This window comes from Schistocerca americana, chromosome 3 (genome assembly GCF_021461395.2).
Source record: "Schistocerca americana isolate TAMUIC-IGC-003095 chromosome 3, iqSchAmer2.1, whole genome shotgun sequence".
NCBI lineage: Eukaryota > Metazoa > Arthropoda > Insecta > Orthoptera > Acrididae > Schistocerca > Schistocerca americana.
In genome coordinates this window covers 984,388,686-984,404,682 of record NC_060121.1, presented here as the reverse complement: position 1 = coordinate 984,404,682, position 15,997 = coordinate 984,388,686, and positions in this window count along the sequence as shown.

Sequence of the window (15,997 nt, the reverse complement as noted above, 5' to 3'; positions counted from 1 at the left end):
CCTAGGGTCGAGCTCCTTCTTGCATGAACCACATCTTGTCGAAATCAGGTCACTTTGGATAATGGGGATGAAGTCACCTCCTAAAACCTTCACGTACCGCTCGGTAGTCACCGTGCTATCAAGGAATATCGCACCGATTATTCCGAAACGACGCTGCAAATCACACAGCCTCTCGTTGAGGGTGAAGAGACTTCTCGATCGCGAAATACGGATTCTCAGTCCCCCAAATGCGCCAATTTTGCTTATTGATGAATCTATCCAAATGAAGGTAGGCTTCGTCGCTAAACCAAACCAGGCATGCGCATACTAATTCCCATCATGCCCAGCGGCCAACCGTGCAGTTTGAACCTAACACAAATGTTTCAGAAGTTATGAGGATTTTGTTTCATACGGTTCAATAAATGTCATTCGTTGCTTCTGTCCAAATTTTATACAAAGTGGGACATAACACTTTGCGGGGACTTCACTCTTCCTTTTCCGAAACTCCCTCGCTTTTCATTTCATATCTTCCATTCCTCATCGAATAGTTTTTCCTGAAATTCTGTAGTATAGTCCTAAATCACGTAGTGAACTATATTTCTCAATATTTTACTCTCTTGTTTGACATTCTGAGATTCTCCCCATCTGTTTGTAAAATACTAATGCTCTCGCCTGTATTTAAAGTGGATTCATACTCAATAGAAGGTAATTTCCTTCGGTCATCGTGCTTCTCACGATTTGCTTGGTGTTTTCCTTCGTTTTCTATATCTACATCCACATGGATACTCCGCAAATCAAATACAAGTGCCTGGCAGGCGGTTCAGAGAACCACCTTCACAATTCTCTATTATTCCAATCTCGTATAGCACGCGGAAATAATGAACACCTATATCTTTCCGCACGAGCTCCGATTTCCCTTATTTTATCGTGGCGATTGTTCCTCCCTATGTGGGTCGGTGTCAACAAAATATTTTCGCGTTCGGAGGAGAAAGTTGGTGATTGGAATTTCGTGAGGAGATTCCGTCGCAACGAAAAACGCCTTTCTTTTAACGATTTACAACCCAAATCCTGTGTCATTTCTGTGACACTCTCTCCCATATTTCGCGATAATACAAAACGTGCTACGTTTCTTTGAACTTTTTCGATGTACTCCGTCAGTCCTATCTGGTAGGGATCCCACACTGCGCAGCGGTATTCTAAAAGAGGACGGACAAGCGTAGTGTAGGCAGTCTCCTTAGTAGGTCTGTTACATTTTCTAAGTGTACTGCGAATAAAACGCAGTCTTTGGTTAGCCTTCCCCACAACATTTTCTGTGTGTTTCTTCCAATTTAAGTTGTTCGTAATTGTAATACCTCGGTATTTAGTTGAATATACGGCTTTTGGATTAGACTGATTTATTGTGTAACCGAAGTTTAAGGAGTTCCTTTTAGCACTCATGTGGATAACTTCACACTTTTCGTTATTTAGGGTCAACCGCCAATTTCCGCACCATTCAGATATCTTTTCTAAACCGTTTTTCAGTTTGTTTTGATCTTCTGATGATTTTATTAGTCGATAAACGACAGCGTCATCTGCCAACAACCGAAGACAGCTGCTCAGAGTATCGCCAAAATCTTTTATATAGGTAAGGAACAGCAAAGGGCCTGTAACACTACCTTGGGGAACGCCAGAAATCACTTCTGTATTACTCGATGACTTTCCGTCAGTTACTACGAACTGTGACCTCTCTGTCAGGAAATCACAAAAAAAAAAATGGTTCAAATGGCTCTGAGCACTATGGAACTTAACATCTTACGTCATCAGTCCCCTAGAACTTAGAACTACTTAAACCTAACTAACATAAGGACATCACACACATCCATGCCCAAGGCGGGATTCGAACCTGCGACCGTAGCAGTCCTGCGATTCCGGACTGAAGCGCCGACAACCGCACGGCCACCGCGACCAGCACAGGAAATCACAAGTCCAGCCACATAACTGAGACGATATTCCATAAGCACGTAATTTCACTACGAGCAGCTTGTGTGGTACAGTGTCAAAAGCCTTCCGGAAATCCAGAACTATGGAATCGTTCTCAAATCCCTTGTCAATAGCACTCAACACTTCACGTGAATAAAGAGCTAGTTGTGTTTCACAGGGACGATGTTTTCTAAACCCATGTTGACTGTGTATCAATAGACAATACTTCGAGGTAATTCATAATGTTTGAACACAATATATGTTCTAAAATCATGCTACATATAGACGTTAACGATATGGGCCTGTAATTTAGTGGATTACTCCTACTACCTTTCTTGAATATTGATGTGACCCGTGCAACTTTCCAGTCTTCGGCTACGTATCTTTCTTCGAGTGAACGGTTGTATATGATTGTTAAGTATGGAGCTAATGCATCAGCATATTCCGAAAGGAACCTAATTGGTATACAGTCTGTACCAGAAGACTTGCTTTTATTAAGTGATTTAAGTTGTTTCACTACGCCGAGGATAATTACTTCTCCGTTACTCATGTTGCCAGCTATTCTCGATCAGAATTCTGGAATATTTAGTTCGTCTTCTTTTGTGAAGGCGTTTCGGAAGGCTGTGTTTAGTAACTCTGCTTTGGCAGCACTGTCTTCGATAGTATCTGCATTGCTATCGCGCAGAGAAGGCATTGATTGCTTCTTGTCACTAACATGCTTCACAAACGACCTGCCAGGATTCGAGACAAAGTTTCGTTGTGGAAACTGTTATAGGAGAGTAAACCCGGAGAACATGTCAGGCTGTTGAGCCACAGGTGCACTACTGGTTTATGGTATATACTGTAGCGCTTAACAACGTGTTAACAGCGAGGTTGTTTAGGGGCGAGGTGCTTCGTTAGGTGATGACAAGCTCGGGCCAAGGAGTTGTCCTTGAGCTTGTTTGAGGACCATTACGACAGTCGGCTCGACTGATTCGGGGAAACACTCCTGACCCGTAGCTCCAGCGTACAAGCCCGACGGTTACGAGATCGCGGAATGATTACTCCATCAGCTCGCGCGATTACAACTTCGATAGCTCGAAGCTCAGGAGCTACCCGAGCATTTTTGTACACAACTGTTGTGCAAAGGAACTGTACAGCTTTAATAGAACTGTCTCCGCTTTGAGGCGGATTCTGTAATTGTGCTGAATAATTGAATTATTACACTAGAGTCCACAATTAATGTGACTGCCCTCAGCGTTATGAATAATCTTTGGGAGAGTCCTTGGAAAATGTAGTCCATCGACAAAGAAGGTGGCTTACAAAACACTCGTTCGACCTATACTTGAGTATTGCTCATCAGTGTGGGATCCGTACCAGGCCGGGTTGACGGAGGAGATAGAGAAGATCCAAAGAAGAGCGGCGCGTTTCGTCACAGGGCTATTTGGTAAGCGTGATAGCGTTACGGAGATGTTTAGCAAACTCGAGTGGCAGACTCCGCAAGAAAGGCGCTCTGCATCGCGGTGTAGCTTGCTGTCTAGGTTTCGAGAGGTTGCGTTTCTGGATGAGGCATCTAATATATTGCTTCCCCCTACTTATACCTCCCGAGGAGATCACGAATGTAAAATTAGAGAGATTCGAGCGCGCACGGAGGCTTTCTGGCAGTCGTTCTTCCCGCGAACCATACGCGACTGGAACAGGAAAGGGAGGTAAAGACAGTGGCACGTAAAGTGCCCTCCGCCACACACCGTTGGGTGGCTTGCGGAGTATCAATGTAGATGTAGATGTAGAATCTACTAAATGTTCTACATCTACATCTAGGTACACAGGATGCCGGGAAATGCCCGTTACAAACTTCTGGGACTTGTAGAGAGAAGAGAGTACATAGTATTTTGAAGAGAAACTGGAATGTGCAGTTTCCGTTGTATGACGGTTTCAGTTCAGATGTTTATCTCATCCACTTCTGTTTGACGAACTGAATTGCGCGAGACGCATACAATTATCAGGTAGGAATTCGAAAGGAAATACAACGAAAAAACCATTTCTCATTTAAGCAGGTTCGTTTGTGTTAACGCTTAAACATTAAGTGTTTACATTATTCCAAAACAAAAAACAACCCAGAATACTGTACGTAGAGACTGATGCATTAAAACAGCGACCAACAACGTTGTTACAAACGTTGTACCTACGAAGCACGTTCTGGTGCACACTCTCGATCCGCCGTGGTGTCTCTTCAGTTTCTGATGCAGCGGCCAGAACTCTTATCAGCAGGGCTTTGCTCTGTCTCTACAGGAGTCTCGTACATTAAACTTTGCCTACGACACCACGAGGAGAAAACCACAGCAGTCAAATAAGGCGATCGCTGCGATCACGCAGTTGTATCGTCTGCTGAGATGTCTCCGAACTGCACGTGAGAAATGAGAACGGACATTTAGTGGCACAGCTTCCAGGAATGTGTCCAGTACGTTTTGTACGAAGATTAAGTGCGCACGATCAGTTAGCTTGAGTCGAACGACATATGGCCCAATCACATGACCGTCCAGAATACCTGCCCACACGTTAATATCAAACCTGTGTTGAAATTCCTGAATGCGATTGGCACGAAGGTTTTTGTCTGCCCATACATGGTTGTTTCGCGAATTTAGAACAAAGTCCCTAGTGAACTACATTTATCTGTAAAGAGAGTGCAGCAACACATACGATATGCAACATGTAGTGGAAAGCCGGCTGGACCCATAGCGTGTACCCTTTTGTAGGGGTACGGACGTGATTGTTGCTGACCCAGAAGGTCCCAGACGATACTGTAACACCCATTACACGCCCAGATGTTCGGGTAATCGTTGACGGGTTCTCTTCAAAGCGATGCAGTATATCTTTTTGAAACTCGAGCGTGCAACTACGTCACGGTGAAGACACCTGTTTTCCGGAGCTGCCACGTAACTGGGACAGAAAGTTTGTGTGATGGCGTGTACCTAGCGGAAAACGTTCGTGATACAGCCCACTAGCATCTCTTCTGTTATCTCGAACTTCGCCATACATAAGGAGTATGCTTGTGAATTCCGAAAACGTGTACCGAACCATGTTTACTGTATCGGAGCCGCACAGTCAGTGAATAGGTCTCGCAGCAAGACAGACGTTATGTGACATCAGGTGACCGTCTGACGTAGTAAGTGTCATCCTATCTACCCTATTGCATACCAGGACAAGCAGCTCTGAGACATTTCTCTTTTCCTCAGCAGACACATTTGAAGTGAAACTATCGTAGAATGGAAAAGGTACGTTTCCGGAGATGGATTCCTATTCAGAATATTGTGCACTCATTCCCCTCTACAACTCGTAGAAGGCTGAAACGTGAATTCCCGAACACCCTGTACATTCTATAAGGCACTGTACAGTGTGTGGTGGAGGTTACATCCTAACAGTACTATCGATTTTATGTCCCACTCGAATTGCGTATTGAATTATGAGAAAAATAACTTTCTGTGTGCCTCTGCACTGCCCTATTCTCTGTCGTCTTATTCTGTGCGAGATGTACGATTATGGCTGCATAATTGCCACAGAGTCTTCTTCGTCTAGTAATCGCTAAATTTACCCAACAGGAATTCTCAAGAACTAGGTCATCTTTTTTGCGAGAACTGCGTCATTTTTCTTCCAACGTTTCATATTTAAAATTTTCTCTCATAATTTTTGTTATTCTTCGTACGAGATATACCAATCTCTTACGATCCTAGTAGCGCGTCACTAAATTTCTATTGTCATGCATGTTTGCATGATTGCCCCCCCCCCCCTTATGAACCATGGACCTTGCCGTTGGTGGGGAGGCTTGCGTGCCTCAGCGATACAGACAGCCGTACCGTAGGTGCAACCACAACGGAGGGGTATCTGTTCAGAGGCCAGGCAAACGTGTGGTTCCTGAAGAGGGGCAGCAGCCTTTTCAGTAGTTGCAGAGGCTACAGTCTGGATGATTGACTGATCTGGCCTTGTAACACTAACCAAAACGGCCTTGCTGTGCTGGTACTGCGAACGGCTGAAAGCAAGGGGAAACTACAGCCGTAATTTTCCCCGACGGCATGCAGCTTTACTGTATGTTTAAATGATGATGGCGTCCTCTTGGGTAAAATATTCCGGAGGTAAAATAGTCCCCCATTCGGATCTCCGGGCGGGGACTACTCAAGAAGATGTCGTTATCAGGAGAAGGAAAACTGGCGTTCTACGGATCGGAGCGTGGAATGTCAGATCCCTTAATCGGGCAGGTAGGTTAGAACATTTAAAAAGGGAAATGGGTAGGTTAAACTTAGATATGGTGGGAATTAGTGAGGTTCGGTGGCAGGATGAACAAGACTTTTGGTCAGGTGAACAGCGTTATAAATACAAAATCAAATAGGGGTAATGCAGGAGTAGGTTTAATAATGAATAAAATAATAGGAGTGCAGGTATGCTACTACAAACAGCATAGTGAACGCATTATTATGGCCAAGATAGACACGAAGCCCATGCCTGCTATAGTAGCACAAGTTTATATGCCAACTAGCTCTGCAGATGATGAAGAAATGTACGATGAGATAAAAGAAATTATTAAGGTAGTGAAGGGAGACGAAAATTTAATAGTCATGGGTGACTGGAATTCGAGAGTAGGAAAAGAGAGAGAAGGAAACATAGTGGGTGAATATGGATTGGGGGGAAGAAATGAAAGAGGACGCCGCTTTGTAGAATTTTGCACAGAGCATAACTTAATCATAGCTAACACTTGGTTCAAGAATCATAAAAGGACGTTGTACACATGGAAGAACCCTGTAGACACTAAAAGGTATCAGATAGATTATATAATGGTAAGACAGAGATGTAGGAACCAGGTATTAAATTGTAAGCCATTTCCAGGGGAAGATGTGGACTCTGACCACAATCTATTGGTTATGAACTGTAGATTAAAACTGAAGAAACTGCAAGAAGGTGGGAATTTAAGGAGATGGGACCTGGATAAACTAACTAAACCAGAGGTTGTACAGAGTTTCAAGGACAGCATAACGGAACAATTGACAGGAAGGGGGAAAGAAATACTGTAGAAGAAGAATGGGTAGCTCTGAGGGATGAAGTAGTGAAGGCAGCAGAGGATCAAGTAGGTAAAAAGACGAGGGCTAGTAGAAATCCTTGGGTAACAGAAGATATAGTGAATTTAATTGATGAAAGGATAAAATATAAAAATGCAGTAAATGAAGCAGGCAAAAAGGAATACAAACGTCTCAAAAATCAGATCGACAGGAAGTGCAAAATGGCTAGGCAGGGATGGCTAGAAGACAACTGTAAGGATGTAGAGTCTTATCTCACTAGGGGTAAGATACATACTGCCTACAGGAAAATTAGAGAGATCTTTGGAGATAAGAGAACCACTTGTATGAATATCAAGAGGTCAGATGGAAACCCAGTTCTAAGCAAAGAAGGGAAAGCAGAAAGGTGGAAGGAGTATATAGAGGGTCTATACAAGGGCGATGTACTTGAGGACAATATTATGGAAATGGAAGAGGATGTAGATGAAATGGGAGATACGATACTGCGTGAAGAGTTTGACAGAGCACTGAAAGACCTGAGTCGAAACAAGGCCCCGGGAGTAGACAACATTCCATTAGAACTACTGACGGCCTTGGGAGAGCCAGTCCTAACAAACCTCTACCATCTGGTGAGCAAGATGTATGAGACAGGCGAAATACCCTCAGACTTCAAGAAAAATATAATAATTCCAATTCCAAAGAAATCAGGTGTTGACAGATGTGAAAATTACCGAAGTATCAATTTAATAAGTCACAGCTGCAAAATACTAACGCGAATTCTTTACAGACGAATGGAAAAACTGGTAGAAGCCGTCCTCGGGGAAGATCATTTTGGATTCCGCAGAAATGTTGGAACACGTGAGGCAATAGTGACCCTACGACTTACCTTAGAAAAAAGATTAAGGAAAGGTAAACCTACATTTATAGCATTTGTAGACTTAGAGAAAGCTTTTGGCAATGTTGACTGGAATACTCTCTTTCAAATTCTAAAGGTGGCAGGGGTAAAATACAGGGAATGAAAAGCTACTTACATTTTGTACAGAAACCAGATGGCAGTTGTAAAAGTCGACGGGCATGAAAGAGAAGCAATGGTTGGAAATGGAGTAAGACAGGGTTGTAGCCTCTCCCCGATGTTATTCAACCTGTATATTGAGCAAGCAGTAAAGGAAACTAAAGAAAAATTCGGATTAGGAATTAAAATCCATGGAGAAGAAATAAATACGTTGAGGTTCGCCGATGACATTGTAATTCTGTCAGAGACAGCAAAGGACCTGGAAGAGCAGTTGAACGGAATGGACAGTGTCTTGAAAGGAGGATATAAGATGAACATCAACAAAAGCAAAACGAGGATAATGGAATGTAGTCTAATTATGTCGGGTGAAGCTGAGGGAATTAGATTAGGAAATGAGACACTTAAAGTAGTATAGGAGTTTTGCTATATGGGGAGCAAAATAACTGATGATGGTCGAAGTAGAGTGGATATAAAATGTAGACTGGCAATGGCAAGGAATTTCTGAAGAAGAGGAATTTGTTAACATCGAGTGTAGATTTAAGTGTCGTGAAGTCGTTTGTGAAATTATTTGTATGGAGTGGAGCCATCTATGTAAGTGAAGCATGGACAATAAATAGTTTGGACAAGAAGAGAATAGAAGCTTTCGAAATGTGGTGCTACAGAAGAATGCTGAAGATTAGATGGGTAGATCACATAACTAATGAGGAAGTATTGAATAGGATTGGGGAGAAGAGAAGTTTGTGGCACAACTTGACCAGAAGAAGGGATCGGTTGGTAGGACATGTTCTGAGGCATCAAGGGATCACCAATTTAGTATTGGAGGGCAGCGTGGAGGGTAAAAATCGTAGAGGGAGACCAAGAGATGAATACACTAAGCGGGTTCAGAAGGATGTAGGTTGCAGTAGGTACTGGGAGATGAAGAAGCTTGCACAGGATAGAGTAGCATGGAGAGCTGCATCAAACCAGTCTCAGGACTGAAGACCACAACAACAACAACATGCATGTTTGATCAGTACTCCAAATATTATGACAATTCTCTGGAATTGGCCCAAGAAGTGTCCTGTATGCGAATCCATTTACAGATAAATTGCTTTTTCCTGGGACCCCTCACTAAACGTTAAGACAACCATTCGTCTTCGTCAGTACTGATCGTCCCATTTTATATCGCTTCCTAGCGAACGTAAACGACAGTCGAGGATTAGGCCTTAGGCCTGTTCCGACTGACGCCTACAAAGCAGTACGAGGCGCGATTTATGACCGTGGTGCATGCAATCGGCTTGTCTACTAACCCTCCAGCCGCCATTGCCAGTAGATGAATGTTGGTCACGCTGCACCTTCAACACCTCCTCATTTGGCCTTATGAGGCCGAGTGGGCCCATTCCAGATCTTTTTTTTATCATCCGGCTACGGAGGTTTCTTACGTTAGTAATACCCCTAAATACTTGTATGACAAGGGAAGGCCACGTTCAGATCACGGATTTTTTATAGTTCTGATAGTCCATTAGGACAACATAATGTGCGAGTAAAAAAGTGCATTACATGGGCGACTGAGAAGTATTACACATCAGTGATGTACCGGTGCGGCGCGATATTGAGCAATAGGTAGCGGCGGTTATGTAGTTAGTGTTCACGCTCTATAATGGGTCGATAGAGTCCCGCCAATTTTCTACCATTATCTCATACTTATTACATCTGAAAGGTAATATGATAAAAACGCACGTGTATTTGCATGAACATTTATTTAATTTCCTATGTTACTTGGTTGTTCATTAATTTTTATTGTCATAATAAATAATTATATTTATAACTATGGACAAGTTAACGACCGGACGCATAATGTTTTTCTGAAAATATGTGTCTGTCGTCATTTCCGAAATCCCTTATACCATCAATCGTGTAATGTATCGAAGTCAAACATTGATAGATAAAGATGTAAATAACTTTATTCAATAATGCAGTGAGTCACAATATGCTAGAATATGAGGGTAATGTAGCGATTAATCGTCGGATGTGCTTTCGACATTGCAAGTAGCGGGATGATATTTTTCATACAGACACGGAAAACATATATTAAAACGGCATCTACTACATCGAATACTTGCATGCACAAGGGATCTTCAGAATTTCTAGGGAAATACAAAGCTCCAGGAAATTTTGAAAAATTTCTCTTTCTTCTGACAATGTGGGTGCAAGCCATACCTAACGCAACATCTTCGTAAATGTCGCTGCCGAAAATTGGCAATGTACCACTGAATTTATTTTAATAACGTTTTCACGAGTACTCGTTTCCCGTTCGTTGTCAATTAAATAAGAACGGATTTAAAGGCGCTTGATAAAGTTTTTAACTTTGCCATAGAAAAAAAGTAGCATTATATTTGTTGTAATAATGAAAATTAGTTAACGGTTAAGTAACATTGGAAGTTCAATAAAAATTCATGCAAATACACGTGTCTTTTCATCATACCGTATTTTACAGACTATACGACGCACTTTTTTCTGCGACAAATTATTTCCAAAATTCAAGTGCGTCTTATACTCGAAATTAATACAAAATTGTGCAGTGTTTGATGTAAAATTCCCGCCAGGCTTAAAAATGGCCATATATTCGATGCCGTGGGAACCTATCTCTCTCTGGCAACGATGGATTCAACTGGCAGCAGCGGTGCACCGAGACGAACGCGAGTGGCGGGGATTCACAAGTATGCTAACACCGTCTCCCTCCCGGCCCGCCATCACAAACCCAGAACACTGTTTAGCCTCTACCGAGTCATTGCACTCAACGGTTCCACTGAACTAGATTTGAAAATGATTTATGTTATCGGTCACAGTACAATATTTTTGTTAGTAGCTAGAAATAAAAGGTATTCGTGTGATGCAGCCAGTAGATTGAAAATATGAATAAAACGTTCTCGGTTTTCGAGCAGCGTCAATTCGAATAAAATCCTCGAGCTTTCGATGGCGGAGATGGCCATCAAAAGCTCGAGTATTTTATTCGAATTGACGCGGCTGGAAAACCGAGAACGTTTTATTCATGTATGCCATCGCGAAAGACTCCGAGGACAGATTCAAAGTAATAGCATACGCAGAAGAGCATGCAAACAGAGTAGCTGAGCGGCATTTCGGACTTCCACCAACAGAAAAAACCATTCGCGATTGCTGTGCTAGTAAAGAAGAACCGAATAAAATGAGGGAGACTAAATAAGCAGTTAGAGGACTGAATGTAAAATGGCCAAAACTAGAAGATGACGTATTGAAATGGATTCAAGGACACCGTCGAAACGGCATCGGAATTAATACAAACATGAATCAAATACACGCTCGTAACCTAGTGCTGGTGGTAGAAGCCGGAAAGAAATTGCGAGCAGAATACAAAAGGCCAAAATTGCATTTAATCTGAGTAGGAACTTACTCACCACCAACAACATCAGTCTGAAAATAAGGAAACGTATCATGAAAGGTTTCGTTCGGAGTGTGGCCCTATACGGATGTGAAACTTGGACAACTGGAAGAGAAGAGAGAAGACGGCTAGAGGCCCTGGAGATGTGGTGCTATAGAACGATGGTGAAGATCAGCTGGAGAGACAAAGTAACAAATTAAGAGGTGCTTAGAAGAGTACAGCAAACCAGATCTCTGTGGAGGCACATCCAAACAAGAAGAGACAAACGTGTAGGGCACATGCTACGACACGACAACATCATTGGGACAATGTCAGAAGGAGCTATTGAGGGAAGGAATCTGCGGGGGCGACTATCATACACACAACAGATCATGAATGACGTTGGATATAACACATACGTGGAAATGAAGAGGAAGGCAGACAGAAGAGAGCAATGGCGCTCTGCTGCAAACCAACCTCAGGCTTGAACACTAAAAGAAGAAGAACCTAGCGCTACAGTGGAACATTAACAGACATTAAGGGTAGAGATGGTTGGTGCTACAGGTTTATGAAGCGTCCTGGTCTAAGCATGCGAATGAGAACAAAAACATCTTAGAAAATGCCACAAGAGTATGAAGAGAAAATATCAACTATGATGAGGAAGAAGAAGAAGAAGAAGAAGAAGGAGATGAAGAAAGTTGAGTTGACGATTTTCAAAGTTCATTTCGGTCTTATAAACTAAGTTTGGCTTAGCAGTCTAATAATAAGAATGGTAAAAATGTTTTTTTTCACGATCACTTAAAAAATAAGGTGAGTCTTATAGTCCCTAGACTATTACAGTCCATAGAAAACGGTATTATCTTTTAAATGTAATATGTATGAAATAATATGAGTATGGTTGAAAATAGGCGGTACTCGATCTACCGGTTACGGAGTTTGGACGCCAACCACATGACCGCCCCCATCTCGTACTGAGGATCGCGGCGCAGCCGTACATGACTGACACGTAAAATCCCCTTGTTATTTTCTCGAAAACGCCTAAGTAGTACGCCTTACTACTTGCACATCATGTTGTCCTAATGGACCGTTACAAGTGTAGAAGGTCTGAAGTAATTCCGTGATCCGAACGTCTTGGCCTCCCCTTGTAAGTAGAAATTTTTTCCCCGTCTTTAAGCGTTCGCTTACGATCTTCCAACGTCGTTACTTCGCTGTAGGTAATAGCATCGTCATCGGAGAAATTAATAACGCTGTTGATGCTACTTTATAACAACATCATATACCTTATTACGCTTGTCTGCGTACAACTGATTATACTTGTGCCTTTGAATGGCATCCGCCGTTCAGTATAGCGTACTGGTTTCTAGTGGTCGAAAATATTCATCGAGCTAGTCACGTATTTGCGAAGATACTCAGTAGGACAGTGTCTTATTTAATAGTCGACGATATGGCCCCGTTTAGAACACCTTTTCACCCTCCAGAGTGCAGGCAGTGTACTAAGGTTGTTTATGTATACTGAGGCATTTTACTATGTGCGGTGGTTTCAGTTAGGCATGATAGCTTTTTATTTTATATATTGAAGCACACTACAAACGTTACCGCACAATCTCATGTACATTGTTTTATGTTACCTGAAGACGATCAGTTTATCGAAACTGTTAGTGAATAAAAGTTTATTTCGTCATCCTCTCTAGGAAGTTCTTAAATACGACTTTCTTCAAATAGTTTATGAGCTGCATTCGTCGACTATTCTTGCTGCTGCTGTTCACCTATTTCTTTGTCCCACGAACAGGGTATCCCTCTAGTTGCGCTAACATTTCAAAAAATTGTAATTTGGAAACTTGTGAAACGTTTAGCAGCGCCCACAGTTCTTTTCTTTGTCCTTTCTTGCAGATTTGATTTGGAGTGCATCAACAGACGACAGAACAGGGGAGTGTGCACCGTGTCACCTGGTGTGCAGAATACAAATCCGTGACAACGGCACTGCGCAGCTATCGACGCAAATATGCCAGGGCAGCAACAGCAAAAACAACAACAACAACAACAAACAGTAAAGAGACAGGCACTGTCAAACGCCTTCCTCGAAGTGGGGTCCTCCTACGCCTCAAGTACGCAGTCGCGAGAGGTCAATTCGCTGTGTATCACGCGAATTACAGGAAGCAGCTTACCTGTCCATATAGTGTTACACAAGCCGGTACGCCTTTACGCGTACGAAGTGAGAATGGTCCAAGCTTTGCAGCCAAACGGTCATCCTCTGCGGTACGTATTCACAAGTTCCATGCTGCGCACTGCACATGCTGACAATGACTACCTGAAAAAGGGCCTGCCTTCCATGCAGCAACGTTCCACATTTCTTGACAAGTGAGCAGTTACTTGTAAGTTAGCTTCCGCATGGACGCTTCGAACTACTATTTATAGATACACCTGAAGATAGAACGGAGTACTTGAAACCTGGTAGTGTAAACACTTCACTCAACAGATAAGGGTGTGACTGTAGAGGATGCTTTAATCATGAACACGTTTCATAGGGATGTGTCTTAATGTTTTATGAAAGGTATTTTTTGTTATAGGTCGTGCGTGACTACTTGTTTAAAGAAAAGAAGAAAAGTGAATATAGTGGACTTAACATAGAGTACAGTGCTTTCGATACCTTTCTATAAACTACCTAATCGAAAAATAAACTACAACAAACTAAACGCAAAAGGTCAAGCAACAGTTAACATGTATACTTTGTTTCATAGAAGCCTTAATACTTAACTTTAGATTCACAGTGTTGTGTTTAAGAAAATGATAAAAAAAACACATCAAATATATTATCGTGCTTACATTTTACTTGGGAAGAAATAATAGTGTTGGTTATAGTTTTCTTCAAACTATAGAAAATTATTTCTTCGCAATTGTCCAAAAATAATGAATACAGCTAAGTGTTTGAAAGATTTTGTCTTTTACGTGTACGTAATGCAGCATTATCGTAGACATACACTTGAAAGTATCTAGTGATCAAAGGTATCCGGACACAGCCAAAAACATTCGATTTTCATATTAGGTGCATTGTGCTGCCACCTACTGCCAGGTACTCCATATCAGTGACCTCAGTAGTCATTAGACATCGTGAGAGAGCAGAATGGGGTGCTCCACGGAACTCACGGACTTCGAAACTGGTCAGGTGTTTGGGTGTCACTTGTGTCATACGACTGTACGCGAGATTTTCACAGTCCTAAACATCCTTAGTAGAAACGTGAAGGGACACGTACAACACAAAAGCGTACAGGCCGACCTCGTCTGTTGACTGACAGAGATCGCCGACAGTTAAAGAGGGTCGTAATTTGTAATAGGCAGACATCTATCCAGACCATCACACAGGAATTCGAAACTGCATCAGGATCCACTGGAAGTACTATGACAGTTAGGCGGGAGGTGAGAAAACTTGGATTTCATGGTCGAGCGGCTGCTGATAAGCCACACACCACGCCTGTAAATGCCAAACGACACCTCGCTTGGTGTAAGGAGCGTAAACATTGGACGATTCAACGGTGGAAAAACGTCATGTGGAGTGACGAATCACGGTATACAATGTGGTGATCCCATGGCAGGGTGTGGGTCTGGCGAATGCCCGGTAACCATCATCTGCCAGCGTGTGTAGTGCCAACAGTAAAACTCGGAAGCGGTGGTGTTATGGTGTGGTCGTGTTTTTGATGGAGGGAGCTTGCACCCCTTGTTATTTGACTTGGCACTAACACAGCACAGGCCTACATTGATGTTTTAAGCACCTTCTTGCTTGCCACTGTTGAAGAGCAATTGGGCGATGGCGATTTCATCCTTCATCACGATCGAGCACCTGTTCATAATGCACGGCCTGTGGCGGAGTGGTTTCACGACAATATCATCCGTGTAATGGACTGGCCTGCACAGAGTCCTGACCTGAATGCTGTAGAACACCTTTGGGATGTTTTGGAACGCCGACTTCGTGCCAGGCCTCACCGACCGATATCGATACCTCTCGTCAGTGCAGCAATCCTTGAAGAATGGGCTGCCATTCCCCAAGAAACCTTCCGGCACCTGACTGAACGAATGCGTGCGAGAGTGGAAGCTGTCATCAAGGCTAAGGGTGGGCCAACACCGCAATGAATTTCAGCATTACCAATGGAGGGTGGCACGAACTTTTAAGTCATTTTCAGCCAGATGTCCGGATAGTATTGATCACATAGTGTATTTGATGTGAGAATAAGTGAATCGGAGAATTTCTTCCAACCAAGTATTTGGCCCGAAAGTTCCGTCAGTTCTACATCTACATCTACATTTATACTCCGCAAGCCACCCAACGGTGTGTGGCGGAGGGCACTTTACGTGCCACTGTCATTACCTGCCTTTCCTGTTCCAGTGGCGTATGGTTCGCGGGAAGAACGACTGTCTGAAAGCCTCCGTGCGCGCTCTAATCTCTCTAATGTTACATTCGTGATCTCCTCGGGAGGTATAAGAAGGGGGAAGCAATATATTCGATACCTCATCCAGAAACGCACCCTCTCGAAACCTGGCGAGCAAGCTACACCGCGATGCAGAGCGCCTCTCTTGCAGAGTCTGCCACTTGAGTTTATTAAACATCTCCGTAACGCTATCACGGTTACCAAATAACCCTGTGACGAAACGCGC